General features: G+C 40.2%; 1 long non-coding RNA gene across 1 annotated transcript; it reads left to right on the forward strand.

Moving 5' to 3' along the window:
* The first annotated feature begins 30 nt into the window (after window positions 1-30).
* Window positions 31-24,853, forward strand: LOC125752340 (uncharacterized). The gene is made up of 3 exons (XR_007401605.1): window positions 31-342; window positions 20,992-21,227; window positions 24,629-24,853. It is a non-coding gene; the product is annotated as an uncharacterized LOC125752340 (long non-coding RNA).
* Window positions 24,854-25,846: the final 993 nt, after the last annotated feature.

Raw genomic sequence — 25,846 nt, forward strand, 5'->3', positions numbered from 1 at the left:
AAGATACTGAAAATCACTACCTGTCTTAGACCCATCAGGGACTGAACTTGCTGACAAATTGCCACTGTGAAATCTGGAAAGAGAAGTGAGTTCAGAGAGTTACAACTCAGATTTGCTTAATCAGAGCAGAATCCACTGCAGCTAAAACTGATAGGAACACTTAGGTGGCAATTTTGATAAATTCCTGGGTCTAAAAAAAAAAAAAAAAAATTCCTGGGTCTAGAAAAAAATGATAAACCTCTAGGCAGTTTCACCAGGAAAAAAAGAAAAAAAAATACAAATCACTAGTATCAGAACTTTTAAAAAGCATCCATCACCACTGACCCTATGGACATCAAAAAGGTAAAGAATACCATAAGCAATCCTATGCATACAAATTTTATGCCTTAGATGAAATGGGGTAAATTCTTTGACAGATACAAATAACCAAAGCTTACACAAGGGGAAATAGATAATATTAATAGTCCTATATCTATTAAATACATTGAATCAATAATGAATAACCTTTCAAAAAAACAAAAACAAAACACCAGGCCCAGATGATTTCAGTCGTGAGTTTTACCACACACTTAAGAAGAAATTGTATTAATTATTCACAAACTCTTCCAGATAATAGAAGGCAAGGGAATATTTCCTAATTTATTCAATGACACTAGCAGCACTCTAAAACCAAAACCAGATAAAGACATCGCAAGAAAGGAAAACCATAGACAAATATCTCTATGAACATAGATGCAAATGTCCCTTGCAAAATATTAGCAAATGCAGTCCAACAGTTTACAAAAAGGACTAAACACCACGGCCAAGTTGGGTATAAAACCCAAGGTGTTATGTACTGTAGTTGAGCTCCTCAGGGTTCTATGAGAGCTTCTGTGAGGATAATGTGCAGATTATGTGTAAGTCAGGGAAGGCTTCCTGGAGGAAAGGACGTGCCCCAAGTTAGTGAGGTTAAAGTGGTTGAGTGGGTAAGAACACCCACTTTGCAATCATCATGCCTGGGTTTGAGCGATAGCTCACCACTTGCTGCCTGCATGACGGTGCCGAATTATGTGAAATTTCTGTTACCTTGAGTTTCCTCTTCAGAGAAATGGAAATTTCTCCTAGTGCTTTGATGTACGTTAACGTATGTAAACCACTCAGAACACTGGCACATAGTTAGCTCTTACTCTTGGCTTGCTACTAACGTTATTATTAATCTAGAACTTAAAATATATTGGCAGATATGGGGAGCGTATCCTAAAGGCAACTCAGAGACACCGGAATATTTTAAATAAGGAAGTTTGGTTGGTGATATTTCCATTTTAGTAATAAACATGATCCCTCTAGCAGCAGTGTGGAGTAGCAAGATGAATTACAGAGAGGAGTTTAGAGTCTTTAGTGGTTGCCATCCAGGACAGAAAGAATGAAGGCAGGTGCCAACGCCACGCCTTCCGAGAGGGGTCGGAGTGGGGAGACAGCTATGAGGGATGTTTAGGAGGGAGAATCGGCAGGACCTGGCACCTGATTTAGTGTGGAGATTGTGGGAGAAACGCTGTCCTGGGAAGCAGTAAATAATCTCCGAAGAATGAACACGCCTACAAGACAATTCTTTATTGCTGCAAACATCGCTCTGGAGTAACAGCTTTGTAAATCACTGGAGTGAGTGTCTTCAGGAACGTGAAGAATTGGAACATGAGCAGTAAACCTCAGTGATCCCTGACATAAGCAACAGAAATCTCAGTGAAGAAGAGACTTGGAATGTAACTGGAAGGCTGGCCGGGAAGGCACGAAAGAGGAGAAGAAGAGACAGGATGGTTTCTAACTAGACACATGATGGGACTGGAGGGTATTATGCTGAGTGAAATAAGTCAATAGGAGAAGGACAAACAATATATGGTCTCATGCATTTGGGGAATATAAAAATTAGTGAAAGGGAATAAAGAGGAAAGGAGAAAAATGAGTGGGAAATGTCAGAGAGGGAGACAGAACATGAGAGACTCCTAACTCTGGGAAACGAACTAGGGGTGGTGGAAGGGGAGGTGGGCAGGGGGTGGGGGTGACTGGGTGACGGGCACTGACAGGGGGCACTTGATGGGATGAGCACTGAGTGTTATTCTATATGTTGGCAAATTGAACACCAATAAACAATAAATTTAAAAAAAAAAAAGAAAAAACTTAAAAAAAATAGCCACATGATCTTGAATCCCAGCCACCTACAAACACATAGAGATCATGACAATGCTCCTCTGTCCTGACACATGGGTTCATCAGCGAGGATGGAGATTCACTGGAGGAAATCCTAGACACACACACACACACACACACACACACACACACACACACACACACAGGTGTACACACCTGTTAGTTTCTCTAATTCTCACTGTAGGCTTGAGGATCTCCCTAAAACATCCAGTGCTGCTTCACTTACTGTCTTTCTGACATATACAGTGACTGATCTGAAACAAATCACTTCGTCCAGTGTTCCCATTTTGCAGGTGAGAAGAGTTGTGGGTCTAGACACAGTTACGGGTACTCGGAGGTAGAACGAGGACAGAGCCACCAGGCCGCCTTGTGCGGAAAGCTCCGTTCTGCGTGGCTCTGCTACATTTCCCTCCCTCTGCTGCTTTGCTCGCTTCCCTTCTGCCCCTTCCTGCCACCCTTCCTCAAAGCATCTGATAACTACTCCAAGATGGAAGAAGTTTCTCCACGTGTAAGTTTTCCTGAGGTTCATTTTGACGGGATGCTCTTCTCATCTCACCGTTGTAAGATGAAATATGAATAAAGATCCTTCAAACATGAATGGCATGCCTGTGCCCCCTCGGCCCCCCACACCCCAAGTAGAGAAATGTCTCGGTCATGTGATGATCTCCCATGTGTCCCCTGGGAATCCACTTAGGCTTTTTGATTTTCCACTTTAAAACATCTTGTTCGAAAAAAAAAACAAAAAAAAATAAAAAAATAAATAAATAAAACATCTTGTTCGGGTCGCATTAACTATGTCTATTCCTTCATAGCCATCTGATTAACTCTTCTTTACCCAAATTAAGTCTGTTTATTTGTAATTCTTTTGTGAGTTCTGTTACCTCATTTCTGTGGTTTTTATAAATTCGGATCCACTTTTTCCAGTCACGTCTTGCATGAATTTCTTGATGTCTTTTAGCCGGCTTTGGGGTGGTGTGTTATAGTTTGGATCTCCTGGTGTGTTTTCATGGTGTCCTGCATCTTGTTCTGCTTTTTTTCTCATGATGACTTTGTAGGGAGATTGATCACCGTGCTGTTCTCTTGCTCATTTTGAAGTAAATGTAGTTCTTCTGTGGTTTAAAAGTTCAGATAGCTACCCTGATTCCCCAAACCTCACTCTGTGTGGTTATCTTGTAGGGTTAAAAAACATGGCAATTGTTTTCTGGTCTTCCAGGGAGATCTTTGATTTTATGGCTTCCCCTTTGTAAAAACCTAAACTTCTGAGGATGGAGTAAATGGTTCTAATGAAAGTATTTCCCTACATCCTCTCTCCTACCCCACCTCTCACCACCACCACTCTGGATGTTCTCAGGTTAGTTGCCTGGGAATGTTTACTTAGTCCTCCTCTGATTACACCACTCACCCTACTGTCCCTACATCTTTGTATGCGTCTGGCTGCCTCAAATGTCCTCTTTCTCTGTGTGTGTAGTAAGATCACATTTCTTTTTTTTTAAATAAATTTATTTTTTATTGGTGTTCAATTTGTCAATATACAGAATAACACGCAGTGCTCATCCCGTCAAGTGCCCCTCTCGGTGCCCGCCACCCAGTCACCCCCACCCTCCACCCACCTCCCCTTCCACCACCCCTAGTTCGTTTCCCTGAGTTAGGAGTCTTTCATGTTCTGTCTCCCTTTCTCATATTTCCCACTCATTTTTTCTCCTTTCCCCTTTATTCCCTTTTACTATTTTTTATATTCCCCAAATGCATGAGACCATATAATGTTTGTCCTTCTCCAATTGACTTATTTCACTCAGCATGATACCCTCCAGTTCCATCCACGTCGAAGCAAATGGGGGGTATTTGTAATTTCTAATGGCTGAGGAATATTCCATTGTATACATAGACCACATCTTCTTTATCCATTCATCTTTCGATGGACACCGAGGCTCCTTCCACAGTTTGGCTATTGTGGTCATTGCTGCTAGAAACATCGGGGTGCAGGTGTCCCGGTGTTTCATTGCATCTGTATCTTTGGGGTAAATCCCCAGCACTGCAATTGCTGGGTCGTAGGGCAGGTCTACTTTTTACTTCTTTGAAGAACCTCCACACAGTTTTTGGAAGTGGCTGCACCAGTTCACATTCCCACCAACAGTGTAAGAGGGTTCCCCTTTCTCCACATCCTCTCCAACATTTGTGGTTTCCTGCCTTGTTAATTTTCCCCATTCTCACTGGTGTGAGGTGGTATCTCATTGTGGTTTTGATTTGTATTTCCCTGATGGCAAGTGATGCGGAGCATTTTCTCATGTGCGTGTTGGCCATGTCTATGTCTTCCTCTGTGAGATTTCTCTTCATGTCTTTTGCCCATTTCATGATTGGATTGTTTGTTTCTTTGCTGTTGAGTTTAATAAGGTCTTTATAGATCTTGGAAACTAGCCCTTTATCTGATATGTCATTTGCAAATATCTTCTTCCATTCTGTAGGTTGTCTTTGAGTTTTGTTGACTGTATCCTTTGCTGTGCAAAAGCTTCTTATCTTGATGAAGTCCCAATAGTTCATTTTTGCTTTTGTTTCTTTTGCCTTCGTGGATGTATCTTGTAAAAAGTTACTGTGGCCGAGTTCAAAAATGGTGTTGCCTGTGTTCTCCTCTAGGATTTTGATGGACTCTTGTCTCACATTTAGATCTTTCATCCATTTTGAGTTTATCTTTGTGTATGGTGCAAGGGAGTGGTCTAGTTTCATTCTTCTGCATGTGGATGTCCAATTTTCCCAGCACCATTTATTGAAGAGACTGTCTTTCTTCCAGTGGATTGTCTTTCCTCCTTTGTTGAATATTAGTTGACCATAAAGTTGAGGGTCCACTTCTGGATTCTCTATTCTGTTCCATTGATCTATGTGTCTGTTTTTGTGCCAGTACCACACTGTCTTGATGACCACAGCTTTGTAGTACAACCTGAAATCTGGCATGAGATCACATTTCTTTGATAAGATCCAAATAAAAGGGTGTCGTCTTTGGAAAACTCCTCTGCTGCCTTCACAGAGATTGCCCTTCTTGAAATAGCCGGTGCTTGCCTCTATCACCACTCAGACTGCCTACAGTCAACAATGGGCTTTGTCATTATTGAGCTTTGCCTTTGATTAGCTGTGTGAGTGTGGATGACTTACCTCTGTGAGCCTCATTTTACTCACTACTAAAGGGTTTAATAATAAACTACTCTCAGACGTTTGAGGGGATGTTAAATAATATAACATTCATGGTCAATTTTTGTGAGGTCTTTGTTTGTTTTTTAAGTCCCCCCCATGTAGATCATAAAATTATTTTTTCCCCTATATTTTATTTATTTATTCATGAGAGACACAGAGAGAGGCAGAGACATAGGCAGAGGGAGAAACATGTCACCCGCGGGAGGATCGATATGGGATTTGATCCTGGATCCCAGAACTCTGGGATCATGCCCCGAGCCAAAGGCAGATGACATCCAAGCACTGAGCCACATAGGTGTCCCTAGATCATAAAATTCTTGGGTCAGAAGCCATGTCCTCTCTTCCATCCCATTTGGATCTCTCTCTCTTTCCGTCCTCCTCATGCCCTCACTTCTCCTCTACTCTCACATATTTACTGGAAGCCTCAGCTAAGTGGCACATGGCAGGGACACAAAACACAGCTTCTCTGAGAAGCTAACTTCCTGAACTAACCATTACCCCCTGCCCTCCTCCCTGCCGACAAGGCACTAGAGAGTATGAAAGGCAATGCTGTGGGTGAGGATCTGGAGCTCTTCTGGAGGATCAGGTGTAGGGACGGGAGACAGACACACATCTGGTCAGAGTGGAAACTGGATGATGAGGAAGAGGGACATTCAGGAGGGGACACAGGCAGTACAGGACACACACAGTACACACTGTGCCTGCCATTTGCCAAAGCTGGGAGCAGAAAGCACAGACGACTGGAGGACAGAGTAGAGAGTGAATCTGGCCCATCGTGAGTTCCTTGGATGCCATGCCTAGAACACTTGGATTATTTTGTTTTCGAATAACCAGAGGAGCATAAGCAATATATCCAATTTTTCCAGTTAGCTCTCGCTTTCCTGCTTCCCTATATGGGACTGTCAGGGACAGAGAGAGAGACAGAGACAGAGACATTGAACGAGGCAACTTGGCATTCAGAAAAGATCTTGGGCAGCCTTTCAGAGGAGGGGAGAGGAGAATTTGGACTGAGCTGTAGCAGGAGCGTGTTTGCTGAATATATGAGGTGTTAAATCAGTCATTAGTGCTGGGCTCAGCAGGCTCCTTCCTCCACAAGAGCCTGCCTTCCTCCTTTCTGTGTCCCTCTCAGCCTTTGGATTAATGCCACCAAAGTGTCTTCTCACTCACTCCACCAGTGATGATGTAATCGCTTGCCTAAACTCAGACTTCACTCTCTTCATTATCATTGTGTTTTTGTTTTTTGTTTTCTTTTATCTCTTGGGCTCCAACCATTTATTCAAGGGCTCCAAAGAATGGTTTGTTCTGCTTTCTGGTTTTATGTCTTTTTATTACACCCCAGTGCCGTCTTAAAAACCCCTAGTCTTTAACATTTCCAAAACAATCTGCAAATATTAGCTAACCCGATTTGCACCTCGGCCCTGGAAGCTGGGTCAGTGGGATTATTTCTGCTTTATATGCGGGAGCCCTGGTTGGGAAAGGTTAAGGAATTTGCCTGAGTTTGCAAAATAAAGCTCAAACTAAATGCATCATTCACAGGAGGATCATTCCTGGCTGATCACCATCCTGTTTTTTGAGAAGCAGCTGGAGGGAGAGAAGAGGATGGAGGTGGTTCAGGGGAAGTCTGAGGACAGCTTCCATGCTTTGTCTAAATACCCCATGGACATCAGGTGGATTTCTCACTAGATGTAATTATCTGCTTGCATGTCTCCCACCCATTGGGTGCTCCTTGATGGCAGGAATAGATAGACATGTACCCACCTTTATAATTAGCACCATATCTGATGCACAGTATGTGTTTAGTAGTAACATGTGTGTCTGAAATACAGAAAGTACCAGAGATATAGATTTCTTCCCCTCCTTGGCTAGAGCATCATGAGTAGCATTAGGGAGAGTGTCATTTCTACTTCATTTGTGGGTTTTGGAGCCAGCCTAATCCACGTCTTGCCTACATCCGTGCCCTTGTAATCTGGGACAGATCACGTAGCCTTACTAACCTTATTTTCCTCCTTTGTGAAACAAAAGAAAACAACAACAACAATAACAATACTTCTTCATGGACTTGCTGTAATGAGAACAAAACTGTCATGAACTAAGTGAACTTCTAAGCGCACTTCTGCCTCCCACGTTGAACACACACACCCATCAAAGTATCAATATTCTATGTCCCCTCATTGGCCAAGTGCAAAGTTATCAAATGTTGGACGCAAAGTACATACACTTTTGGAACTTACTGCTTCCACCTGAAGATCAGAAGTAACTGAGTACTAAGTTCTGCTAAGGTAAACAATACGAAGAACTTCCTGGGACTAAGCCAGATGGTTTCGACTAGTGGGAGTCATCCGTATAAATACTAAATCACATGTAGAATTTAAGAAACAAATCAGAAGATCATAGGGGAAGGGAGCGGAAAATAAAATAAGATGAAGGCAGAGAGGGAGACAAACCACAAGAGACTCAACACTAGGAAACAAACTGAGGGTGGCTGGAGGGGAGGTGGGTAGGGGGATGGGGTTACTGGGGGATGGGCATGAAGCGGGGCACGTGATGGGATGAGCACTGGGGGTTATATGTAACTGATGAATTACTGAACTCTACCTCCAAAGCTAATGATACAGTATATATTAATTGAATTTAAATAAAAAAAGATATAAATAAAAATACTAAATACTTTTGATTAGGTGACTGCTTTTTGTTGCCAGAGAAATTCTGAGGATAAGATATGCCTCAACCAAACTTTACGACAGCTGTATGTAACAGCAGTTTGTCAGTACCTCGCATGGGACTCTGCAACAATTGGTGCTCATTAAATGTTTACAGACCACATGGATAATTTGTTTGGCACTGGTTTTCACTAATAGCCATGGAGAATAATATAAAATAAAAAAAAATGCACTCAGTACGTGATATGGGAATGGAAAGAGTTTTTACATTATATTCCTACTTTCTGAAATCTGAAGATAGGGTGAATTTGTAAGGTTCACAGATACACAAGTTAGTATAGCAATCTGAAAATTACTTTGATTACATCAAAAACCAATTGTACCTATTCTCTGATTCTAAAATATGTTGCCTATTTTGAAATCTTCAAGATTAAAAAAGGCCAATTGATTCTCAAACTCACCAGATGTGGAATACACTATCTTGTTTTTAATTTAATTTTTATTTTTTTATTTTTTGTGGCACCATTTCCCCTAATGTGCCATATTGCATTCCCTCGATGGGTTTTTGAAGATACTAAGAATTTGGTTCAAGTGTATTTTGAGACACCTGTAACACTCCTTAGAGAACGGACAGGACCACGCCCAGAATTAATAACCAGAATTGCAAATCACTCACGTTGGAGCTTTACCAATGAAAGAGAAAAAAAATGAAGTGGGAAGTATAGAACAAAGTATAACCCTAGTACCTATATTCTACGCTGTCGCTTTGATAATTCCGATTCAGACTTCTGATGCATCAGGACGAGTATCCAAGAAGGCAAATGAGACAGAGTTTTAAAGGAAACATCTATAGTGTGTTTCCCAGAAGTAGATTATGCATGCAGTATGCAAATTACCTCTTGAATTTCTTGCTGAAGCTGGAACACAAAACACCAAAGGCCATTCTCTGGATTACCTCATCCTTAAATAAGAAGGAGAAAAAGGAAGCTGAACACAAACAGCAAAGAGGACACTGAAATCTTTGCTAAAAGGGTCATTTATGTGGGTGTGTTATATTGAAATCACAAAGCTTTTTACATCCTAAATTTGAGTACCATGACAAGATTTTTCATTGGAAGGGAGATAGTTTATCTCTTAGATGGTTTCATCTGATTCCTGGTTTTGAAAACTAAGAAGGGAGCTCATGAAGCTTTTAGAGTTGCTTGTATTTTGGAGGTACACTAACACCAGGGAGAGCCTTGTTTTGGCTACATGTTTTGACCATATTACAATCCAAATAAGCAGCGTTTCCATAAGTAGTACCAAATGTATAAAAAGAAAAATTCATTCTTTCTTATCCCATCTATTTATAGTGTAAAGGCTCCAACTTCAAGGTTTTTTTTTTCCCTCTCTGCTATTATTAACTTGTACATCCTCCATTGTGGCAAACACATTTTAATTACATTTTCTGCTTGATGAATTTCCAATTCCCTGTCTTTTATTCTAGGTAACCCTGAACTTAGAAAAGGGACTGAATAATTGAAAAATCTCAAATGTTTAGTAATTTGGAGGGACAATGAAAATGGGATGGTTTCTTTAAACATCTATTTATTTATTTTTTTTTAAAACCTTACTCTTTACCAATCATCACTGTAACAACTGGTGTTTCACTGGACCTCCAAACATCTAAAGATGATCCTGGCTTTCAGAGGGGACACATCCAAAGCTTTAGCACATTAATTTGATTTAGATTTTTATTTTGCTCCTTGGGAAAAGAGAGGCTGTGTTCTTTCCTGCTCAGTTAGATTAAAATGGCACGGTTGTCCTATTGTATGTATATCCTATTGTATGTCCAACTTGGCCTGGGTTGAGTTCTGTTATGGAGGTGGATGGTGGGTTTGTGCCATAAGCTAGATTATGTGTTAGCCTCTACTGAAATGGACATGGCCTCTGATATTGAGACCGTATAGCTTAGCTTGGGAAATGGCTTTCCATGCAGAAAGGGGTTTATGATAAACATGATATCTTACTTTTGTACTGTGTTCTTCATAAACCTCTTCCTGCCTCTATCTATGTGGTGAAATAGAGCTACAACAGCACCCGGAGGGGCCTTAGCTGAGGGAAAGAGGGGTAGACTTCTGGTGATGGGATGTTCCCCTACCTCAGGTGCCTTCTTTTGACTGTTCATCATGGTGATAAAATTTGCCTGTCTTCTGTTTGTCTTCCATTTGAGTCTCGCAGGACACCAGGGCCGATAGAGAATTAGGAGGGATATATTCCTTACGATGGTTATTCAAGGTACTTGTAGACCTGGCAACTGGGGTTCTCCCTCTGGGCCCCCAAACATGGGAGTGTCCCATTCCCTCCTTTACTCCACCCTACAGGGCACAGAGTCCATGGAGCCACTGCTGTACCTACTGAGACTTAGTTCTTTCTTTTAAACCGCTGTGTGGGGACTCAGGCTTCGGAAATCCCTATTAGCTTCCTGCCTAATGCCAGGCTTATATGAGTCACTTTCTAACATAACAGCCTTCCTTCCAAAGGTGAACTCTTCCACAGGTATATATGCTTTTCAGTTTTAGGGGTAGAAAAAAGTATGTGCTCTCAGGGTTAGACGGCTGTGAGTGGGGCTCAAGTTGGATGGGTAGGCAGTTTGTCAACAGGTGTACCCAGCGGGCACCTCTTAGTGTAGGGTGGGGGGATGATTCAAGGAGAAGGCACTAGGCTGAAGCCTCCCTTGGAGCTCTTGCCCCATGCCCTGTGAGTGTCAGAGCTGAGCCTGAGGCTGTGACCTAGCTTGTACTAGAGAGGGAAAAAAGGAGGTTATAAAAGTTAAATGGAATAAGGCCCAGAACACTGGCAATAACAACAGTTGGCACTTACATATCAACTTGCTGTGGACCAGGCTCTGTTCTAAGCCCATTATAGGTATGACTCCATCTAACCCTTACAATTAGACTCTGATGATCATGAAGTCCCTTCCATTTTGCAAATGGTAGTACGCAGTATTGTAGGCTTTTGAGTCCTACAATATTATAAATTTGGGCACAATTAAACACCCCATTTTATAAATGAAGACACGAGGGCACAGAGACAAAGCAAGTCACCCACAGGCACCTGGTAAGATTTGTTCCAAGGCCATCCACCTACAAGTCTGTGTTGAACCATTTCACCACTCTGTCAAAAGAGAATGCACACAGAAGACCACTCTGGGAATAGTTGATTCACTGCCTTCTGCATCATGTTTTCAGGATCCAGGACTTTAAGTTAAGTGTCAAGACCTCGAAGTGTGGAAGCAAAGGGACCATTGGCAGAAGAACACCTTGTGACCTCTGCTTTCCCTGCTGCTCTCAGGTGGATGGAATCCCAACCACTTAAGCTGACCCATAAGATGCTCTTACACTGGATAGTCTGTTTCACTTTGGGAAATTCAGCTCATTCCTTATCAGCCTCCTTGGTGGTCACGCTCCAGCCCGTTCTGCTACTTCAACTCCTACACACAGTAACACCCTACACACGGTAACACCTCTCTTCTTACCCAGCTCTGCTCCCAGGTCCTCTTCCCCCTCCCCCAGTTAAATCCTACCCATTCTCCAATTTTCAGCTCCATGTTGCTTTCCTCCAAAGGACTACTTCCACCAACACCTCCCTTGTACTGTGGATTTGTTAGCGCCCTGCAATGTTCCATATTGCAGCACCTATCCAACCTGGTTGGCATGCCTGTCCATCATCTGTGTTCGCCATGAAATTCAGAAGAGGAATTGTGTGGTTTTCCATTGAGTTCTCCAGAGCCAAGCACAGAGCCTGCAAAATTCAGAGTTGAACAAACAAAACAAAACAACAACAAAACAAAACCCAACACACACCCCCACACAACAAACAAACAAAACCCCTGAAAACACTGGTTGTTTAGTGACTAGGTTAATAAAATATCAACAGCTTTCAAATCATTAGCTATAATGTTTTTTAAGATTTTATTTATTTATTCATGAGAGACACACAGAGAGGCAGAGACACAGGCAGAGGGAGAAGCAGGCTCCATGAAGGGAGCCTGATGTGGGACTTGATGCCCAGACTCCAGGATGCCCTGGGCTGAAGGAAGACGCTTAATTGCTGAGCCACCCAGGCATCCCTCATTAGCTATAATTTTAGGAATAATTAGCATCATATGTTTATTTTCCTTTCTACTTCTCTTGTCAATTTGCAATGTTAGGGAGTATGCTGACAAGAGGAAGAAGAAAAATTAATAGGAAAATGTGACTGCTTCTTTACATTGAGAGGAAAGAAAGTGTAGAACTTAAACATTCAGGTTTGGATTTAACAAATTCCAACTTGTTCAGATTTTTTTGAAACCATATGCTTATCACCATATTTTTCCTGCCTCTCCCTCCCATCTTCTATTTCAATTTTAACAGGCACATGCAATTCACATCTAATTTTAGGTGTGGGCACATGAAGTTCAACATGTTTTGCAAAAACAATCAAATGTAGAAGAAATGAAGTTTAATGCATCTCACCAACTTTTAGCATAAAACTGCATATCCATGAGACATCATGAAAAAGAAGAATAGAAAGCACAACAAAAGAAAACACACATGGTCTGGACTGGACTGAATGTAACTAGAACAAAACAAACTCCAATTTTTTCAGAAAAGGTCCCTAAATAACCCTAACTTCATTCCCAGTTTATAGGGAGCTGAAGTGAAATTACATGCAATACTAAAGAAGGTGGATGGAAACCGTGCCAAAAATGTAAAAGTGTTTCTAAATATTTACATTTGCTTAGAGTTTCCCAAAGAAATCACTGATTTAAGGATTAGTAAATGAATGAGCACTTTTAATAACAATGCAGTAACAACACAAAGACAAACTATTCTAGAGACAGCTGCCTCCATTCTGAAAAGCATGTGGTGTGTACACATTTGGCTTCAAGGATAAAAGGAAATTCTTGGTGAAAAAAAAAAAAAAACAGCCCAGGGGGGAAAAAAAAGAGCAGTGAGACATGGGGACTGGTCGTGGGAATAGAAAGGGGAAGGTTGATGATTTCTCCTGTAATTGTGATACCACAAGATATGGGGACCATGGAAGCCATCCTCCACCCAGACTTATAAGTTTGGGTTATTCCTCTCTCATTTCTCTATAAAGTTTGTATATAATACTTTAAAGCCCTAAAAACTAGTCTCAGACATATAATAAATAAGCTGTACTGCTGTTATCTATTTCCTAAGTGAGGAAGTTATTATGGAGAATAATAAAAACTGACAAATACATAGGAAGGGGCGATGTCATAGAGGTGGGAGCCCAAACCCTCCTCAGGATGATTAAGGCCATTGAGGCATCTGTAAAGTGGGGCAGTCTCGTGGCATGATCTGTATGATCCTGTTCAGATTCACTTGTCATAAACAAGCATTGAATAGGTGCCTCCTTCCAGAACACATTGTTCTGGGCACTGATACACAGTCTAGGTGCTAGTGGCAAGAAGATAACCAATCATAAGTAAGTAAGTAAATAAATAAATAATTTAAGATGGGCATTAATATTTCTAATAAAAATATAATATGGTCATGCGACAGAGATGATAGGAAGAGGGTGGATCAATAAGAGGAATCTCAAGGAGGAGTAACATTTGAAAAATAGCTACATGCTAACTAGGATCCAGCTATATTGGGGAAGAACAGTGTAAAAAAGACAGAGCATCATGTGAAAGAGTCTCCTAGACAAAAAGAAGAGTTTTCAACAAAGAAAAAAGTCAGAAGGACAAATACAGCCTGATCACAGTTATATGAGGTGTCTACAGTAGTCAAACGCATGGAAGCAGAGAACAGAATGATGGTTGCCAGGAGTCAGGGGAGAGGGGGAAATGGGCAAATGGTTTTCAATTTATATAAAGTTTCTGTTATGCAAGATTAATTCCAGTACAGCTCTGCTGTACAACATGGTATCCGGGTTAACAATACGGCATTTTGCACTTTAAAATATGTTAATAGGATTGTTCTCAAGTTATATGTGCTTCCCAAAACACACATGCATACACACACGCACACGCACACACACACACACAAGAATGTGAGAAAAGTTGTGGATATAATGGATATGTTTAGTACTTTGGTTGCAGTGATGGCATCATGAGTATATAATACAGATGTGGAAACTCATCAAGGGGTATATATTAAATCTGAGCAATTACTTATATATCAGTTATATCTCAAAAAGAAAAAGGAAAGAAAAAAGGAAGGGAGGAAGGATATAGTAGCATACTATACAGTAGCATACAGTAGCATATAACGAATGGAGGAGCAAATGCTAGGAAGTAGGTTTGGCAAGATGCAAAGAACCATGCTGTGTAGATTCTTTCAAGTCAGGGTGGGTAAAATAGATTTACACTTCCTATTAGTAGAAACTGCTGGAGGGTTTCGCATTGGCAAATATTAATTTGACTCAGGTTATTAAAATCCCACTCTGGCTGCTGTGTGGGAAATAGACTCTAGAGAGGCAAGAACCAAAGCTGGCAGGCCAGGGAGGGGGAAATTTTAGCAGCCAGATGGGGACCATGAGTGGGGACACAGAGGAAGAAGTGGAAATGGAGCCTCATCAGATGTGGGAAATATTCTGCTCATAGAGAAGATCAGAATTGTCCATTGATTGGAGGTGGATGTGAATAATGTGAGGGATCAGGGTAAATATAAATCTGTATGCAAATGCATTTGCTTGTGTAAGAACATGTGTGAACATGAATGTGTGGTTTTTCCTTTCTCTGAATTAAAAGGATGAAATATAAGCAACTAGGTTATTCAAGTTGATGCATCTCAGTTAAAGGATTTTTTTTCATGAGAACCAGCTAAAATGACTCCTCTCTGTATTGCCTCATTCTCAGGGCATGTGATCTCCCTGGACGGCCCAGTGGGTAAGGGTAGAATGGTGTTGGCTCCAAGCTTCAACTATTGTACCCAAGAATATCTGCCAAAATCCCATGCTAATATCTCTAAAGAGCCACCATTCACCATCCCAGACAGTGAACAGCAAAGACATTTAGTTCTCAAGAAATAATGAGCTACCACAAATTATTGTATAAGGATATCGTATGTGGAAATAGTCGTTTGGGATAGTAATTCTAAATAGGGCGTGCAGAAATAATCTGAGACAGGAGGCAAGAGGGAAGAAGATTGGTTTGAAGTCTTCAGAACAAAGAGATGAGATGGTGATATAAGACGTGTGGGTTGCCATGGGAATCAAGGAAATTAAATGAATATAACGGTGCAGAACAAATATTAGTTAAGTACACACTATGTATGAAGCATTCAGCTAAGCACAAGAGCCCTTTAGGGAGGGATTTCAAACCCACTGAAATGGAGTCTGAGAGGTTAAGCAGCTTCCTCCAAGTCACAGGACTAGGAGTGGGTCGAGCCAGGCTCCCCACGGATCCATGGAGGCATGCCTGCGCTTGTCTTACTGTACAATACTGTCTCCTCGTGGTGTCTTCGACCTTCCACATCAAATCCATTCACATTCTGTTGGTGATTGATTCTGTCTTCATTCACTTGACTTTGCCATCGGCATTGCCCTAATTCAGATCCCTGTCATCTCTCACCTGGTGCAGTAGACTTCTCATTTCCTAAAACCTAAGAAATGAGAGGACCTGAACACTCAGGTTTAAACAATGAAGGTGGAGTTTTGATATTTTGAACCTGAGCATGTGAGGCCTGTTTTGTGCCTTCCAAGGCATTCAGTCTGGCCCTCACATGGCTACTTAAAGGTATATTTTTCATATGGCTGGGTTAGGAATCTGGTAGCACTTTTGTATATTTGAGCCAAGAAGGCAACTGTTCTGATAAACTTTACACTCTATAAACATTGGCAGAAACAGGAAAATCAGAAAGTGCCTGAAATTTTGCCAAACACACCATTAACTTGTTCACTTACTAGGGGTTGTAGGGAACAATTGGTTGAACTCGTCTTTAATCAAATAAATTATACTTATGCTTTGCTGGTGTCTATATTATTGTTTGTCTAAATGGTCAAAAAGTGGTTGTAGCTGGATTTAGGGAAGTTTTGGTCTCTGTACTTCTCCAGAGAACAGGACAATGCTTTGGTGGGGCTGTTTGGGAGGCAGGGAGCTCTGATGAATGTCAATCTAAATAAATCTCTCTAATGCTAAGCAAATGAACAGATGAGTCATGTGGCTGACTCAGAACTCCTGCAGTAATTGGGACACTCTCAAGTTTCCTGAAGTATTTTTCTCAGGTCATTCCAAGCCTCCAATTCAGTCATCATCATGCTTTATTTTCAAAGTGTCAGTTGGATGACACCTTCATTAAAGCCATTATGACTTTAATACTGATGATCATTCTGGAAACTGACAGCTTTGTGACATTAGGAGAAGATGGACCATTGCTAATTTATATGCTTTGGTGTTCTGTCAAAATGGAAGTCTTCCCAATCCATCTGCCCCTGACCATTCCTGGCATCCCGTTCTTTGACTTGAGCAATACTACAGCTAGTCTAGAGGTAGAACCTCAGATTCACTTTGCTCTTTATCTTCCCTCCTTCTTGCATCCACCGTTTACCACTTTCTATTATTTCTCACTTAGAGAGATCTCTTAAATAATCCCCTTCTCCAATTTCCTGTCCACTCACTTAGTGAGCAGGGATCAAACTCTGCCTAAGGAGACATGGTCCCCTCAGCTGCCCTATGTTTGTAAAGTCATCTTTCAAAGTCATGCTATTTACAAACACAAGCAATGAAATAAATAACTTTAAAGGCACCACAAACAGTAACAGCACTAGAGTCTATGAGAGTATGACTGGATTTGAAGTAGAGATACAGAGATAAAATTAGAAGTGCAGGAACACCTCAAAGTGGGTGTGCATATGTATGTATTTGGTTTTTTGTTGTTGTTGTTGTTGTTGTTGTTTTCTATGATAAAGGATATTAAGTCAAATCTAAAGGATGAATCAGACGTATCAATAAAAAATGCTGAGGAAACTGGTTAATTATTTGGAAAAATCTGATACTTCATTCAAGTATCTACTAATGTAATTTCAAGTTTAAAATATTACCAGTGAAATTTTAAAACCACTATAAGGAAAATAAATAATTTTAACCACAGGATGGGAAATGCCTAAGAATAATGCCATGGGGAAAATCATAAAGAAAAATGTACATTGGATTGATAAAATAATATTATAAAATTGTTGTACATAAAAGGACATAATAAAATATTTAAAACCAGCAGATTAAGAAAAATATATTTCGGGTAGCCCTGGTGGCTCAGTGGTTTGGCGCTGCCTTCAGCCCAAGGTGTGATGCTGGAGACCCGGATTGAGTCCCACATCCAGCTCCCCACATGGAGCCTGCTTCTCCCTCTGCCTGTGTCTCTGCCTCCCTCACTCTCTGTATCTCTCAGAAATAAATAAATAAAATCTTAAAAAAAAATACATTTCCAACACATAAGACAGATATATAGTTGATATTTTTAAAGGGCTTTAGTAAATTAGAAAAGTAATATATCAATAATAAAATAAACAAAGAAGAAATGCTCATTCTCTCTCCCTCTCTGTCTCTGTCTCTCTCTCACATACACACACTCAGGAACACATGCAATTAAAATGCCATGGCTTGGGATGCCTTGGGTGGCTCAGGGTGTGATCCCGGGGTCCTAGGGTCGAGTCCTGCATCAGGCTTCCCGCAGGAAGCCTGCTTCTCCCTCTGCCTGTGTTCTCTGCCTCCCTCTTTGTGTTTCTTATGAATAATTTTAAAAAATCTTTTAAAAATATATAAAAATAAATAAAATGCTGTGGCTCAAAAGCTTATAATAAAAGTAACAAAAACCAGTTATCAATTTAACTAGTAAAAGTAAATGTATTTTACATTTGAAAAATTAGTTATTCTCATTGAATACCAAATGGACAAGATTTAGAAAAATATGATTAGTGCTGATTCAGAATTTGTATTTTTATCCCAATCAAATCAGAGCTGTCACATATGGCAGATTTATCAAGAAAATTCCAAATTAAAAAATTTCCACCTTAATGTTTTCTCTAGAACTTGGCTGCTCTTACAGCACTTGTCTTTGTTGTCATTTGTTGTCACCTGAATAACTGACTCCCCAAAAACTTAACCACTCATAGTCTACTGTTGAGTGGAAGCCTTACAAATAACACAATGAAGATATATTTTGTCAGTTATATGTATTATACTGAATTCTTACAATAAAGTAAACTAGAGAGGAGAAAATGTTATTAAGAAAGTCATAAGAACTTTACAATACTACACAGCATTTTTTAAAAGATTTTTATATATTTATTCATGACAGACACAGTGAGAGAGGCAGAGACGCAGGCAGAGGGAGCGGCAGGCTCCCTATGGGGAGCCTGATGCAGAACTCCATCCCAGGATCACTGGATCACACCCTGAGCCAAAGGCAGACACTCAACTACTGAGCCACTCAGGTGCCCCTGCACAGCATTTATCAAAAAAAAAAAAATCCACATATAAATATGGACCCACACACTTCAAATCCCTGTTGCCCAGGGTCAACTCTATGAAGTCAGCAAGGAGAACTTTGAAAGGTATGTCGATGCTCATCTCTGGAGCCACTCAGTGTACAAGGAGTCTTTCACTGTATCCAGCCCTGGAGTGGCTCCAGAGAAGAACACTTGACTCACCTAGGTTATGGACCTGAGGCAGGTGAAAGCCTGCAGTTCCCATCTTCTAGTCTTTCAGTTCCTCCTTTCCTCACATTAGAGTGCCTTATTCATAGCACAATGAGCTTCATGGGGATGGAGTCTGAGCCTGTCTGTGTCACTATGAATCCTCAGCACAGAGCATAATGCCTGGTGTGTGTTATGTGCTCAAAAAAAAAATGTGTAGGTATATTTGAATATATTTGCAAATGGCTCAGGCTGCAAGATCAGGAGTCTTCTAACACAGATTCGCAGAAGATCAAGATTCCAGAGAAATGATAAAGGGAAAATGTTCGGGTCCACCTCCATGATCCCTGTTGCTCACACCCAGGTGAAGTCATTAAGAAAAACATCCAAAGATGGTTAGTTTTTTTCCAAAACCAGAGCCGCTCAAATTAGAAAACCCCATGGCAGCCTCAGGATGAAACAGTGTGATCTCAGCACCACGTTTGTTGTTATGAGAATGGAAATGCCTATAAGTTCAGAGGATTTCCAACCAGCATTTTCTCCATGAGACTCAGAAGAATGCACTGTTAACTGCTGTTAAAAGGTAAAATGGTAAGTGAAATAAAATACAAAGGAGAAATTTTATCCTGTGGACATTAGGAGATTTCATTATCAATTTCCTCCTTCTTCTACTTCTAATTAATATAGAAGGAAACAAGCAATCGCACAGGAAATGCCTTGACTAAGGTCACAAAGAAAGTTGATGCATACAACAAACAAAAAAATAATCTTCTGAAAAAAGTGTCAGGCTGATAATAAATAATGTTATTTATTGTTAATAATAAATAATATTTATTTATTTATTTATTTTCATTCCTCCCATTTTCCTTCCCTTTTTTTTTTTTTCCTACTGAAATCTCTATAGTGAAGGGAAGGCTCACAGAAGTTACAGCCTCTTCAAGGACTGGTTGGTGGAGGTAGTGATGGAGAGAATACGTTGGCATAAGCTGTTCATGTCATGAGGTTAGGAAGCAGGATTTAAGAAACTCTGGATTTCCTGGCATTTTTCACATCTAATAGCATCCCAATCCACAACATCCCCACAACTCTAATCCCACTAGTGTATTCTTTCCAGGTCCAAAGTCACCCTTGGTCTTGTATGACTCTTCTGTCTATATTTCTCATTTATTAAACAAAACCATCCAGCCAGTTGTGTTTCCTCTCTGTTTTGGAATGCTTCATCTATTTTCTAGATGGTGTACATAATCTATGATTTTTTCACTGATAATTGATGGATATCAGTTGGCAAGGACCCAAGCACTAAGATGTCTGGTAAACTCAGGCTCTGACTGTGTTGGCAGAGAGATAGAGATTGGCATATGCTCATCAAGAAGAGAGGATAAGGCATAAGCTCTAGGGATGGGTGACTTTTCTTATATTTCCTGGAAATATTTCCTTTAATTTTTCATGTTTTTGGTTGAGTGGTTAATATATTTTAAGGGTGGGGATTTGCTTGGGAGAATAGTGTGTAATGCATCATTATTGAAAAGTGTTTTCTTTAGACGTGCATGTATCTGGTCAAATATATTTAACTTTGTCAAGACTTGATAAGCAGCAAGGCCTATGTTGCCTGTTGCATGTGGCTTCAGGATGAAGACCAATTTTCTATAGCCAGAGTGCCACAATTACTTAAAGACTAGCTAGAAATTGAAGGTAAAATTAATTAAAACATGCAATAAAATGATAAGTTATGACTCTTCTTTATTGTATTCTTTTTTCTGTATTCTCTTTTTTGTATTATCTTTTATTGTATTCTGATTTTTTAAAAAAAATCAGATATTTTGGGAAAAGGAAGAATATGCTACACAATTTTAATTATCTATCTATACATTTGTCTTACCTTCCCCCCCAACAAAATCCTTTATAATAATAGTTCAATGATTTTTAAACTCTCTGCATCTTGAGAAAAAATTGTGATACTAGCCTTCTTTATCTCTTGCAAATTTCTTTCCTCAAAAGAACACATGTGACTGGTCTACAAACATGGGTCTCATTCCAAGTCAGTCCCTTAAACCTAGCTCACCTGATCACATTCCCTTAACTTCTCTGGGCTTTGATTTTTTTAGTTGCTAAGTAGTGAGAGTATCTGGGAAACGAACTAGGGGTGGTAGAAGGGGAGGAGGGCGGGGGGTGGGAGTGAATGGGTGACGGGCACTGGGTGTTATTCTGTATGTTAGTAAATTGAACACCAATAAAAAAAAAATTAAAAAAAAAATAAAATTAAATTAAAGTCATATATAAAAAAAAAAAGTAGTGAGAGTATTAATCATAGGCTTCTTTTGTGAATTTTTTAAAGATGACATATGAAAAATAATTATCAACACATATGACACTAAGGACATGATCAAACATTCAATACAAAAAAGCAACTCTAACAGTAACAGCCACCCAAATGCGATCGGGATCTCCCAAACAGCGTGCTCAGGAGCATCTTGCAGCATTTCAAGGTTCATGAAGATTCCATGCCTGATACTTCACTTACAAAACCAGGCTCTGTGGATGGCAAAGCCCAAGAATCTACATTTTAACAAGGTCTGCAGGTGTTCCTTATGTATTCAGAATTTTAAGATGTATAGCTTGCTATAACAATCCAGACTTTATGTTATTCTAATTTTTTAACTTGGAGTGATTTGTTAACTGCATATTCATAATTTAGTCATTTCAAAACCTTTTGTTTAGACTTTCCTTAAATGAACATTAAATGTTATGCTATAGGAAGGCTGAGGAAAATGCAACCCAACCCAGCCGGGAAATGCTGCCAAAGATTTTATGTCCTCAGTTATCACAAACATGTTATCAAGGAAACCCACAGCAATGAAGCAATTTTACAGAAAAACTAATGGAAAACATGCTAATTATCTAGATTGTTCAGGGGAAAGGTTTCTTTCTTTCTTTCTTTCTTTCTTTCTTTCTTTCTTTCTTTCTCTTTCTTTCTTTCTTTCTTCTTCCTTTTTTCTTCTTTCTTTTTTTCTTTCTTTCCTTCTTTCTTTCATTCTTTCATTCTTTCTTCTTTTTTTTCTTTTCTCCATTAACTGATTTATTGGCAGAAATTCCAACTTTGGTTTGTCCCATGATGATGAAAATGAAAATTTTGTCTGGGGCTGGTCCCCACATGAGGCAGTAGACAAGAGCCACCTTCTTTTCCAAATGATGTTCCTGAGCACTCATTAGATGTCCTTAAATGATCCCCTCACAGTGAGAGAATTGTGCTGGGAATTAGGTATTAGACATGGGTTTTGAAGAATCATTCTAGGCAGAAAGCTTTGCTGTGTGACTGTGGCCCACTCACCATGGAGAGAGGTACCACCTTCCTCCCAAGCCATGTTAAAGAGCCCACTGTGCACATTCTCCATGCTCATGGCCTGGGAGCACTGGTATCTGAGGGACACTGGAGAAAACCAGCAGCTGAGTAGCTGAGTGGAGTGGCACTGGAAAGGGCCGGGTTTAGGAAGAAGGTATATTCTCAAAATTCTGAAGCCAGAAGGCATCACAAGTACTCTCTAGGGCAGACAGCCTGATTCAGAGAAGCTCTTCTCAAGAGACCCCCTGAAAGGAGGTGAGACAAGCAGGGAGGCTGAGTATAGCCCTGATGCCTAGGGCTGTGGGAGAGTGTAGACAGCCAGCCCCAGTAGGCATGCATGCTCATGTCAGCAAACGGATGGGGTGGCACAGCCACGTACTCTGCACACCAGGGCTTCAGTCAAACTCTACACGTTCAGTGTCAACAAGCTCTAAACACCCTGCAGTGCCGGGTGCAATAATCAGGTCCTCTGATCTCATCTCTCTTTCCCTGCTTTCACTCTGGAGGGATCTGTACTAATCTCCTACTCCTGCTATAGCATTTACCACAAACATACTGGCTTAAAGCCATACAAATTTATATCTCACAGTCCCTAAGGTCACAAGTCTGAAATGGGCTTCATTGCACTGAAATCAGGTGTTGGGGGATTTGGAGACTCCAGAGGAGAATCCATGTCCTTGTCTTTTGTCCTAATAGAAGCCACTTACATCCCCTGGCCCTCCCCTGAGTCTTCATCATAAAACCCAACCATATCCAATCTTTTGAGATTGCTGTGTCTCTGGTTCTTCCTCTGCCACCTGCCTCTTCTACTTTTAAGGACTCATGTGACAGTATTGGGCTCCCTTGGATAATCCAGGATAATCTTCCTACTTTAAGGTCATATGATTAGCAGCTTTGATTCTTGTGTGCCCTGTGACCTGACATATTTATTCATAGGTTTTAGGGATTAGGACATAGACTTCTTTGGGGCCCATCATTCCACCAATCACAGAGTCAAACACTGCAGTTACCAAAATGAGGGACAAGAAGTTAAAGTTCTGGTTTAGGGGAATGAGACAATGACAATCATACCCATTGTCTTCCCCTCTACCCAAAGGCAGAACTGTGAGTTAGGGTGAGTCAGGTAGGAGGACTCTCCACTGTAAACTGTATTTGGGTACTGGGGATTATTGTACCTTAAGGTTACCTAGGACTTTTTTTTTTTTTTAAGGTAACTAGAGAAACTATAGAGCTGGTCAAAATTTAATCTAGGGCCAGCAGAAGAATTAAGAAACAACAGAACACAAAAAGTTGTCCTATAGCTGTACCTATACCTATAGCTGTATTGTCTGTGTTTGTGTTATTTGACAGTGTCATATGGGTTCCATGTAGGCTCCATACAGACAAAGTAAAACAAGACCCTGTTTGAATTAATAAAGACATTTTTCTCTGCTTGAGTTTGCAAACTGACAGTGTGCAGTCACTGGCTGCGTTTTGTCTGGGGACATACAATATTTGTTTATTTTTTGAAGTTTCCTGCCAACATTTTAAAATTGGAAATTTCATTTAAAAGAGATCTAGTATGCTGACTTCACTATACAATTGGAAGATCTGCAAAACATGGACCCTAATTCCCACTTGGCGTTTCCTGCAGAAGGATGGTGGGTGCCATTGATACCTCCAGGTGTGGCCCTAACCGAACGTCTTGACTTGTATGGCTCAGGTGTCTGAACTCGGTAGACATTTCAGCCTGTGATGTGTGTAGACCAATACAACACTTCGTATAATTTAATTTGTCAATTAATGTGAATATATATTTAGTGTGGTGACTTTTAAAATCAGTGACATGTTAGGTTAGAATATTTGGTTTAGATCCTAGCCCTGCAATTTAAAGCTTGTATAAAATTATCCAAGCTGGTTAATCCCTCTGAAGATGAATTATTTATCCATTAACTAGAAAAAAATAATACCTACCCTAGAGGATTGCAATGGACATTAAGAGAATTGTATCATATAAATCCCTTAGCATATTGTCAAGCACATTAATAGCATTCAGCAGATGGTTTCACCAACAACCCAATGTTTGAACAGAGTTGTCCAAGATTTTTTTTTAAAGATATGTAGAATTGATGACATAGTTCTTTTTTTATCACAGAAGCATATATTTATACCCTTCCCCCCGAACAACTCAAATCTAGACTATCATAAAATAAAAGCTGGAGAGAGCCTTTAAAATCACTTATTTTACAAATAGGAAACAGAGGCTTACAAAGATAATGTGCTTGTTTGTGATCATCTATCAAGTTAATGTAAGAGGTATAATTGTAATCTCCACCTCTAATACTTTGTCAACTATTCTACATGGGAGAAATCAGACTAGGGTATTCATAATAAGAGAGATAGTTAGTGTGGTGAGACCCTGGCATGAAAAACCAGGGGAGAATGAGAGTCTTTAAGTGCAAGTGTAACTTGTCTTTACTGCTGAACTAAGCCTGGGGCTTAACTTTAAAGGATTGTACCACGGTCCTGTTTGTGGTTATTATTCATGATGAAGTCTCACAACCTTTACAGTTTATAAAATATGTTCCCATATGTGACCTTATTTGATTCCCCATAATCCAGAGAGATTCACTTTATTATGCTCATTTTACAGATGATGGAAAATCAAAGCCCAGAACCTTAAGGGATTTTGGAAATAAATAGCTCATTTTTAATATTAGAAAAATAATATTGGAGAAGCAAATAATCCCAGGGAAGTGAAAAGACAAGTTGCCAGAATCTGGACTAGATGCCTGTGTTCTAAGTCTGAGCCTTGGCCCATATGTTCATCTCTACACCTGACTCTGCTGGCATTGAATTCATCAAGGGATCAGTTTTACAAGAGGTAAAAATACAGATTATAATAATAATCCATCATTTGCCATGTACTTGTCATTTGCTGAATGCTGTGCTTGTCATATAACATATTTGTAATCCTCAAATCTGTTTGATGAGGTAAGTGTGATGATTGTCAATTTACAAGTAAAGCAGACTCCATTTCAACATTAGTGGTAGGCTCAGCATTGAGATCCTACCTCCGATTCTAAAGGTCATGATCTGAGTCAGTCGCCAGTTCTTGTGATGTGACTCCTCTAAACAAACTGTGTTGTCAATTGCCTATCAGAATGTGAGCAGGGCGCCTGGATGGACAGACTTCCACAGCAGTGACTCCCTGCATGTCTTCCAGGATCTGTGGCCTAAGTAGTACAGTAGATGTTATGATGAACCTTGAAACCCCAACTCTTGTCTACACAAAGGCCTTGATTCCCTCAGCTGCAAGGACTATTGCCTCTGATGTCTCAGAGCTGAGTCTCTTCCCAGGCATTGGCCTTCTGGCTACTTCACCCAAACTTATGTTCCTTACATAGGACTCAACTGTAGCCACTTGTCAGTTGACATAAGGGCACAGTGTCCCAGGCTCCATGCATCATGTAGGTCATCTTGAAGGCCTCTCAGCACTCCAGAGCTCATGTGGGATCAGCTGAGCCTTTTTTTTTTTTTTTTTGCAGCTATGTCACGTTTTAACATGGATTCTTTTAATCCAACCCTGCTTCTTGCGCTCCTTCTAAGTGTTATTCCCACAAGAACTCTATAGTAAATTTCTTGCACATAAATCTCCAATACAGAGTCTGTTCCTGGGAGAATTAATTCAGGAAAGTTGAAATCAGGAATGGTCCAAAGGGATGGAGTCTGAACCGGGACTTTGAAGGTGGTTACTTGCTGACTGGCTGGCAGAAAGGCCCTCACCACTGGTGGATGGAGCACTATTAGTCCCTTGAGGGCTGTGATGGTACAATTTTTCTTTAAAATATTTTATTTTGTTTATTAGAGA

This window comes from Canis lupus, chromosome 13 (assembly GCF_003254725.2).
Source record: "Canis lupus dingo isolate Sandy chromosome 13, ASM325472v2, whole genome shotgun sequence".
Lineage (NCBI taxonomy): Eukaryota > Metazoa > Chordata > Mammalia > Carnivora > Canidae > Canis > Canis lupus.